Genomic DNA, 9,048 nt, shown 5'->3' on the forward strand with positions numbered 1-9,048 from the left:
TAGGACTGTGATGGAGGGACTCGGTGTCCTCTGGGACAACGGCAGTAAAGCTGAGTGGTAAGGAGAGGAGTCTGAGAGTACAGCAGCCAGCGGGGAGGGCACAGTCCTAAGGCAGGGGTGAGCTGGCTACGGAGAGACTGTCTAGAGAGCGGTACAGAAGAGCAGAGAGTGACAGAGGAAGGTGGCCGGCTGGGCAGAGGTGAGCCCTGCAGGCCTCTGGACCGGCTAGAAGTGCAGGGGCTAGAAGTGTGGCATGAAGCTGTTGAAGCACAGGAGCAGAGGAGCGTGACTGAATACAGTGAGCGACAGCAGCACGACGTGGGAGCCATCGTTCTTGGCACTTGAGATGCATCAGCTCTTAAAAAGTCCCTTTCCTCTAGGAGATCTCATTCTAAAAGGGAGAAATCAGCCCGGTGAGTACGAAATGTCCAAGCACAGTGTGCTAGAAAAAGTAATACGGGTGATAGAATCGCTTTTCTAAATGATCCGTTTGGAGAAATGGAAGAGTTAGGACTCAGGGAATCCAGAGCAAGACTTTGGTGGCAAGCCAAGTGAGATGGATGGTGGTGGTTCTGAGTGCTGTGATGCCAGGAGAGAGAGGCGAACCAGTTTGGAACAGGCTTGAAGGGCAGAGTACTAGTTAGAAGGAATGCAGTGGGTAGAAGGAAAGAAATGGTGATTCCTAGGTTTTGGCTTTGATCAAGGAAGTGAGGATGGAAGTTAGAGATGATGAGGGAGTGGATGAGAAGGTACGGATGGGATCAGAGTTCCATTCTGCTCATGTTAATGTGTGCGTTCTGTACAGCTAAGTGGAGAAATCGAGATAGTTAATCGGCTGAAGCTTTTCTGGTTTGGGATTAAAAAGTACATATGGGCACCATTTAAAGCCACAGAGTGAGTGTGAAGATCAAAACTAGTAGGGAGCCCACGTAGGCCCCTGTGGCATCCCAACGTCTAAGTAGACCAGGCAGGAAAGGAGTCAGCGAAAGAATCAGAAACAGCAGCCAGTTAAGCAGAAACAAGCCCAATGAAGTCAGGGCATGAAACGCAAGGCCCTGGCAGGGGCTGGGGCCAGGTGCATCCAATGCTGCTGAGGTACCATGGACGCAGAAGCAGAGGAGGGGCTGATGGATGCGTCAGCATGGAGGGGATGGAAGATGAGGTGGGGCGCGTAGGTCCAACTCATCCCCAAAGCCAAGAAGGGTGCTAATAATTAGCAGGTCTCCCAATTGTTAGGCCCAGGTAGAGGGGCCCTAGGCTGTGTTGGATTGTGCTCAGTGCACTGTGCTGTGTGCCGTGTGAGGACCAATGTATCCGTGGGGTATATCAACCAGGCCTTCTTGCCCTCTGGCATCTGACTGCGTTTAGGGAAGGGGTGGTACCTGTATGAGGTAAGAGGGCAGGGGCAAGAGGAGGCCTGGTGCTTGTTCCCCTTCCCTCCTGGGCCGTGAGTTGGCTGGTGATGCCCTCCCCGACCTGTACCACAGCTGCTGTTGCAGCCACACTCTCTCCACTTGGATGTTTCATTGTCTTTCAGTTGCAATGCTTAATTTTTTTTCTAAGATTCTTTGGTCCACAAATAATTTAGAAGTACATTTTTATGTGTTGAAAGTGTGTAGGCTTTCTAAATTACCTTTGGTTTTTGATCTTTATTACATTGTGGTCAGAGGTCATTGGCTGCATGACTGACAAGTTGAAAATCACGCAGACACAGTTTATTAAAAAAAAAAAAAAAAGCTTTGTCAGCTGCAACTTTATTATGCTTTTGTTCAAAGAGAAAGATAGGTAGTTTTCGAAGCTCTGACCAAGCAAGAAATCTTGCAAACATCCGTACCTTCTGAAAACATGTTTATTCAAATCTTCCCAGAGCAATTATTATCAAGAAAGAAAATCACCTAATGGAAGACACTTTAAAGACCAAAAGTTTTGTCAGATTCTACAGAGCAGAATAATAATACCTGGGCTTGAGGCATCTTGAAAGATTCTTTTGTTACAAATAACATTTACAAAAATGGTCTTTATGGTCACAGGAAAAAACAGGAGTGGTTACAGGTGTAAGTTGCCACACGCTGCATGCCCGGAGCTGTGATGCTCTTGTTAGTGCTCCTGGCTGGATGCCTTATCAAGCAAGCAGCAGGAGAGAGAGCTGCCCCCTGCTTCTTTCTGAAACTCCTTTCACCAGCAACTGCTGTTTAGGAGAGCCAACATTCCCGGGTCTAATCCCAGGAATTCTACAGGTCAGTGGTAGGAGAAAAGGGTAGGCCAGAAGCTTAACAACTCATGGGAGAAGGTGGAAGAAGTTTCAAAACAGAAGATGTAATGTTTTGCTTGGACAGCGATACTGGTTGTTTTGTTTTTATGTCTAGGTCGTTGTTCTAAGTGTTTCCGAGTGCTCAAGAAGATGCCATTTCTATTGTTAAGTTCAAGGTCCTGTATATGCCCATTAGATGAAATATTTTGTTACTTAAATGTCTGTAACTTTATTAGAATAACTTCATTTTTTGTTCAAACATTTAATGTCCTTAGTAATTTTTTTACCTTAGTATCAATGATTGAGAGATATGTTCATAAATCTGCTACTGTGATTGTTTAATTATCAAATTTTTTTGTAACTCTCAGTGGATGCAATAGAACTTAGAATTTTTAGTTTCCAAATACATTGTCACTTTAGCCAGAATGTAGTGTCCTTTTCTCCTCTAATCTAACACTACTTCTTTCATTAATTAAAGTATATTTTCTCTGATACTAATGTAGTTGTATTAACTTTCATTGGTTATTGTTGCCAGGTATAGCACTTGGAATCTTTCCCTACCACTGTTTCATTAGTTCTTTAGTAAACAATGGAGCTGGGTTTTTTTTTCTTCCCTAATCTATGAACCTGTCTCCTGGCAAATGAGTTGATTGTGTTTACATTTATTGTGATCATTGGTGGGTCAGTTACTTTCTTCATATCATTTTGTGATCTCTGTTTGACATTATTTTTCTATGCCCTCTCTCTTTTTTCTTATGTTTGCAGGAATGACTGAGGTTTCTTTAGTCCATTGCTTCCCCTCTCCTGATCTGGGAGTTACAGGAGAGTACTTCAAAAAGTACACGAAGGGGCAGGGGCTGCAGCTGCCGCCCGCAAAGCCAGGGACCCATCTCAGAGTGCTGGGTTGAGTTCCAGGTCCTGGCTGCTCTGCTTCCCTTCCAGCTTCCTGTTAATGAGCCTGGGAAGGTGGCAGATGATGGCCCAAGTGCTTGGACCCCTGCCCCCAAGGTGGAAGGCCCAGATGGGGTTCCAGGATCCTGGCTTCAGCCTGGCCAGCCCTGGCCATTGCGGCCATTTGGGGAGTGAACCAGAGGGTGGAAAATCTCTCTGTCTCTCTCCCTTTCTTTCTTTCTGCTTTTCAAATAAATAAATCAGTCTTTAAAAAAAAAAAAAAGTATACAAAGATACTTTTTTTAAAAAGCTATGAAAATAGAATTTAAAAATAAGCTTATTTTTGTGCAAAAATTTTTTAAATCTTAGCATAGATTTTTCATAATGTTCATTTCCATGAACTTTTTGAAGACCCCTTTGATTCTTTCGGTTTATCCATAAAATTTTACTGCTTCATTTAATTAACAAAACACAGTTCGACAGTGTCCCCTCCTCCTCCCAAACAAGACAAGACACTGGAACGCTTTACTTTGCAGTGTCTCTTCATCTGATGAGATATTGTTGTTTCTGGGATTGTCTGCAGTTGTGATGTTGTCATTTCCTGATGCCAAGAATAGCTTATTCCTTCTCTTATGCGTGTGCAGGAGTTGCTCCAGGATACACACAGAATGAAATTGTGTGTTGTAGGGTGGCCTCTTTTCAGCTTTACCAGGTCATGCCAGACTGTTTTTGAAAGTAGTTGTGCCAGTTCAAACTTTGGTGTGAACTTTCTCAGTGTTCTCCATTTTTGGTGGTACCTGTCTTGTAAACTTCTGCCAGTCTTGTTGATATGTAATCAAATCTCACTTTTTTTAAAGTTTATTTATTTATTGTGAAAGGCAGAGTGACAGAGAGGGAGAAACAGAGAGATATCTTCCATTTGCTGGTTTACTCCCCAAATGCCTGCAACAGTTGGGACTGGGTCAGCCAAAGCCAGGCGCCAGGCGCTCCATCTGGTCTCCCATGTGTGTGGCAGGAACTCAAGTACTTGAGCCGTCATCTGCTGCCTCCCAGGCCCATATATATAGCCAGAAGCTATATCAAAAGTGGAGGTGAGGGGCTGGTGCTGTGGCACAGCTGGTTAAGCCAGCCAATATCTATGGTGCCAGCAATCTCATATGGGTGTTGATTCAAGTCCTGCCTGCTCCAGCTCCCTTCTAATGTGCCTGGGAAAGCAACAGAAGATGGCCAAGTGCTTGGGCCCTTGTACCCACATGGGAGACCCAGAAGAACCTCCTGGCTTCAGATCGGCCCAACTCTGGCCGTTGCAGCCATTTGGGGAGTGAATTAGTGGATGAAAGACCTCTCTCCCTCTATCTCTCTCCACCCACTCCCTAACTCTGCCTTTCAAATTAAAAAACAAAAACGGTGGAGTTGGTACTCCATCCCGGGCACTCAGGTGTGGCATGCAGTGTCCTAGGCAGTGGCCACAATGCCCACCCCTCACTGTGGTGTTAATGTGCATTTCCCTGATCGCTAAGGAAGGTTTGCCGTGTGTTTAAAGGGTTACTTTTTCTGAGTTTCCTTTCTTGGTGGTCTTACTGGTTTTTCTTTCAGGCTGTCTTTCACAGGTTGATCTGTAGTTCTTGATATACTCTTCTTTGAGTGTTTTGTCAATTACATATGGCGCCAATGCCTTTCCCTGATTGTGACTTGCCCTGCCACTCCTTTTTTGGTGTTTTAGTTATCAAAAGTCCTTTATCAGTCTGCATGGTTGTAGTGAGTGCCTTGTTGTTCTCTTCTTAGGAACTCCTTCCTTATGCAGGCTCATGAGGATATTCTTATACATGATTTTCTAGAAGGTAATGTTTTACAGTTTGACAGCACAAAGTTTAAACAATTTAGTTACGGTTTCACAGATAAAGTTTTATAATGTTTTTGCCTTCCAGTTTTGAGGTGAGCAGTATCTTGAGCACACCTTGTTTTAGCGCCCTGCCTGTGTCTCTACTGCTGCTGTTGATAGAGCCAGTGTTCCTTATGCTTACATACACGGTTGTCAGTTCCTTTGCTCATCTGGGCTTCTTGCCTCCTGCCCCTTCCTTCTGGGTTTGATTTTCCTCCTGACAGATCTCTCCGCAGAGGTTTGTAGCACGTGGCCTTTCTTGCTCTGAGCATTCCATTTCATCCTTTTCTGGAGCTATGGCTTTGCCAAGAATAAACATTAGTTCAGTGACTAACTTTCCAACTCAGGTTGGAAGGGGCTATCGCATTGCCCCTGCTGTTCTGTTGAGGAGTCTGCTGGCAGCTCCACGGCTCCTCACAAGGAATCCGTCTCTTCTCTCTCCAGCTGTGGCTTGGATTTTTTTCTTTAGCTTTGTTTTCTTCTGTCCCTGCGTCTGGGGGTGAGGGTGGTGGGGTGAGTGTCTCTCCTGTCAGTTCTGGAGGAGCCACAGGCAAGATCACTGTCTTGGTTTTTCAAGCCGCTGCAACACAGTACAAACTGTATGGCTCACACACACCGGCAATTTCCTCTCTCAGTTCTGGAGGCTGACAGGGCAAGGGCAAGGGCAAGGGGTCACCAGATCGGGTGCTTGGCGAGGCCTGTTCCCTCCCGCCAAGTCCTCACAGGGTGCAGACAGGCCCCCGCCTCTTCATCAGGCACCAACCCTTCATTCATAAGGACTCTGCCGCCCTCATGGCCTCGGCACCTCCCCATGCCCCACCTCCTACCCCCATCACCTTTGAGATGACCCTTAAACATCCAGACCTTGAGGAGACACGTACACGGGACAACAGTGAGGACTTGAAGGGTGCTTCTCCCCATTGTCTCCCGTCCCTCCTCCCAGAACTCACATTAAGCATATTTTGGAGTTTCACATTCCGCTCTCTGAATCCCTTCAACTTTGCTTCTCCTTTCCATTCCCTTGTCTCTGTGTCCCCTGTCGGCTCCCTTTCTCACGGGTCACTCTCTGCAGCTGCCTACTGTTTAACCACGTCCATGAGACTGATGTTTAGAAGTTCAAGTGGATTCTTTGCACCAGATTTTCATGTTCTTTCATTTCATGTTAGTTCTTTAACCACTTCTAAAATATTCGTTTTTAGTCTTTTTTTTTAGATTGTTCTGTAGTTGGGGTTTTGGGGGTTTTACTCCTCCAGCTGTGTCTCCTGGCAGGGAAGGGGGCCTTTCTTGTGTTTTTAATAACTTATTTTGAGCTTATCTTTAGCAGGGCTTTCTAAAGGCATTCCACACACTGCTTCTGCCAGCAAACCCAGGTGCAATTTTGTGTTTATTATTTGACTTTAAGGGGTGGATTGGTTCCTGCACCACAAATCCAAACACTGCCCATGCAGTAGGCAGTGGATTGTTTCTCAGCAGAATTCCCGGGAACCCCTCACTACCTCCGTGTCCTCTCCCGCTAGGTTGTCTTCCTCCTACCCATTCTTTCTCTGAACACGCAGTCCTCACAGGGCCTGGGCATTTTGCCAGCCTCAGTAGTGCCTCTGCCTGTTACTGGTCCACACATTCATATCCTAACCCTTCTGGGATGGTGTGTGCAGCAAGCGAGACACTGAAGGAAATAGAAATAAATTTCCTTGTGCATGTCAGCAGTACTCAGCTGTTCTCTGGCAAAACAGCAGAAAAAAAAAACCCTTAACTCAGAGTATCACTGGCAGAAATATGTTGTTGTTTTATTCATTTTTTTGTTAATTTTTCTTTAGTTTTTAACATATTCCATATAGTTGTTGTTGTTTTAAACATAGCAGTTGACTTTTTTTTTTCAAGATTCATTTATTTATTTGAAAGGCAGAGTTACAGAGAGGCAGAGAGAGAGAGAGGTCTTCCATCCACTGGTTTACTCCCCAAATGGCTGCAATGGCTGGAGCTGAGCCGAACTGAAGCCAGGAGCCAGGAGCTTCTTCTGGGTCTCCATGTGGGTGCAGGGACCCAAGCATGTGGGCCATCTTCTGCTGCTTTTCCAGGCCATAGCAGATACTGGATTGAAGTGGAGCAGCTGGGACTTGAACCAGCGTCCATATGGGATGCTGGCACTGCAGGCAGCAGCTTTACCCACTATGCCACAGCACTGGCCCCAGCAGTTGATTTCTAAGGATGTGGGAAGCTGGGTTGTGCTAATCAGCTGTAAATTTAATTCAAGATAAAAAAATTGAAAAACTCCCATAACAGATCTGTGGTGGCTACAGGAAACCTCACTCCAGAAGACAGCGGGACAAACAAGATCATGTCATGCAGGTATATGCTTCCCCTTGAGGGAGTAAAGACTTTGGGGAACACAGAGGATTGGGTAATGCCTGAGATTACATTTTCTCCCTGGGTCCCTCTTATTTGTTGGAGTAAAGAATACATTTCCTGCATCTCATCAATCAAACTTTTTGTTTTAGTTGCCTTATCTATAGAATAGACATCCCTAGACATCTGCCCCAAGGCAGAAACCTGGATCTCATCCCTCTTTGAGGCTCTTCCCGACTCATCATCACCCTGAGTGCTCACCCTGTACCAAGCTCTTTACGTATATTGTGTCGTTCGCTCCTTGTAATCCTCCTAAGGTGCTCCTTCCGAGGTTTCAGACCAGGCATCCAGAAGCTCAAGAAAGTTGAGCAGGTCTCTCAAGCTCACACAACAGAACATGAGTTAGGTTTTGAACCCAGGAGCCCATGGTTTTCACTACTGAGAAAAAAAAAAAAAAAGGTGGGTGGGGCCACTGCCTTCCGAGAACTAGAAAGAGTATGAAGCTGGCCCTAGTCCTGTGAGGGTGCAGGCAGCTTCTCAAGGACAGGACTTAAACCACAGGGTCCCAGAGGTAGAAGGGGTCCTTGATGAGCTTTAGGCCCTGGGAAGTGGGAATATTTTTCCTAAAGTCATTGGCAGAGCCAAGACCAGAAGTAGCCTTCACATCCCCAGGGCCGGGCACCCTGACTTGTTTGCATTCATGGTCAATTCTGCAGAGCAATTAGGGCCACTTGCTCAGTGTCAGAATCCTCTACAAAGAGACTTCTGTGAGGGGATGAGACTGGTGGCAATGGCTTTATTGTTGTCATGAGAATAATTAGCTCTTGTGTCTTCTGTTGGGTGGGAGGGAGGGAGTGTACAAAGATAATATTTGCTGGTGATCACCCCAGTCCTAAATTAAAGGTAGTCCACATTGCAGTTCTCATTAGTTTAACATTTTGTTCTGTGGATTTGAATACTTCTCTCTCTTTTAAAATTCCCTGCTCTGAACCCCAAGCAATGAAGCTGTAATTCTTTCTGAATTCTGGGGACACCCAGCACTAGAGAAACAAGAAAGTTTGGCCATGACGAGAGGCCAAATCTGGCTTCGCTTTCCTTCATTTGTGATTTTGTTTTCAAAACCTGGGTTGAAATCCAGCTGTCTTAAGTTCCTTTCCCTTCCCTCCCCTCCCCTCCCCCACTCCAGTTCCTTTCCCTTCCCTCCCCCCTCCCCCCTCCAGTTCCCTTGCCTCCCCTCCAGTTCCCTTGCCTCCCCTCCCCTCCCCTCCCCTCCCCTTGTTGCAGTTGATTTCTCAACAATGTTGCAGTGGATACGTTTCTGAGAGGAGGAGCCTGGTGCGGGCAAGAGGTGTGGAGTCACCACACGGACCCCAGGAGTCGGGTGAAAGCGGGCTTGAGGCAAGCAGTCGGCAGACTGCGTATTTCAGTTGGTACAACAGCTTATATAGCCAAGACCAGCCAATCTGGTCAAAGAGCGGTCTGTGCCCCAACCAATCACAGCCTGTTGCCAGGCAGTTTCCAAAGCCATCCAATCACAGCCTGTTGCCAGTCAGGCTCTTGTTGCCAGGCAGTTTCTAAAACCATCCAATCATGGCCTGCTGTCAGTCAGGCTCTGTTGTCATGTGGTTTCCAAAGCCATCCAATCACGGCCTGTTGCCAGGCAGTTTCTGTTGTCAGT

The 9,048-nt window shown here is 46.2% G+C and overlaps 1 long non-coding RNA gene across 1 annotated transcript; it reads right to left on the minus strand.

Moving 5' to 3' along the window:
- Positions 1–6,591: 6,591 nt before the first annotated feature.
- On the minus strand, positions 6,592–8,542 carry LOC138849693 (uncharacterized). Its single transcript, XR_011388742.1, has 2 exons — positions 7,632–8,542; positions 6,592–7,260 (listed from the first exon to the last, which is right to left on the minus strand). It is a non-coding gene; the product is annotated as an uncharacterized lncRNA (long non-coding RNA).
- Between the last annotated feature and the right edge of the window lie 506 nt (positions 8,543–9,048).

Source organism: Oryctolagus cuniculus, chromosome 5 (genome assembly GCF_964237555.1).
Source record: "Oryctolagus cuniculus chromosome 5, mOryCun1.1, whole genome shotgun sequence".
NCBI classification, from domain to species: domain Eukaryota; kingdom Metazoa; phylum Chordata; class Mammalia; order Lagomorpha; family Leporidae; genus Oryctolagus; species Oryctolagus cuniculus.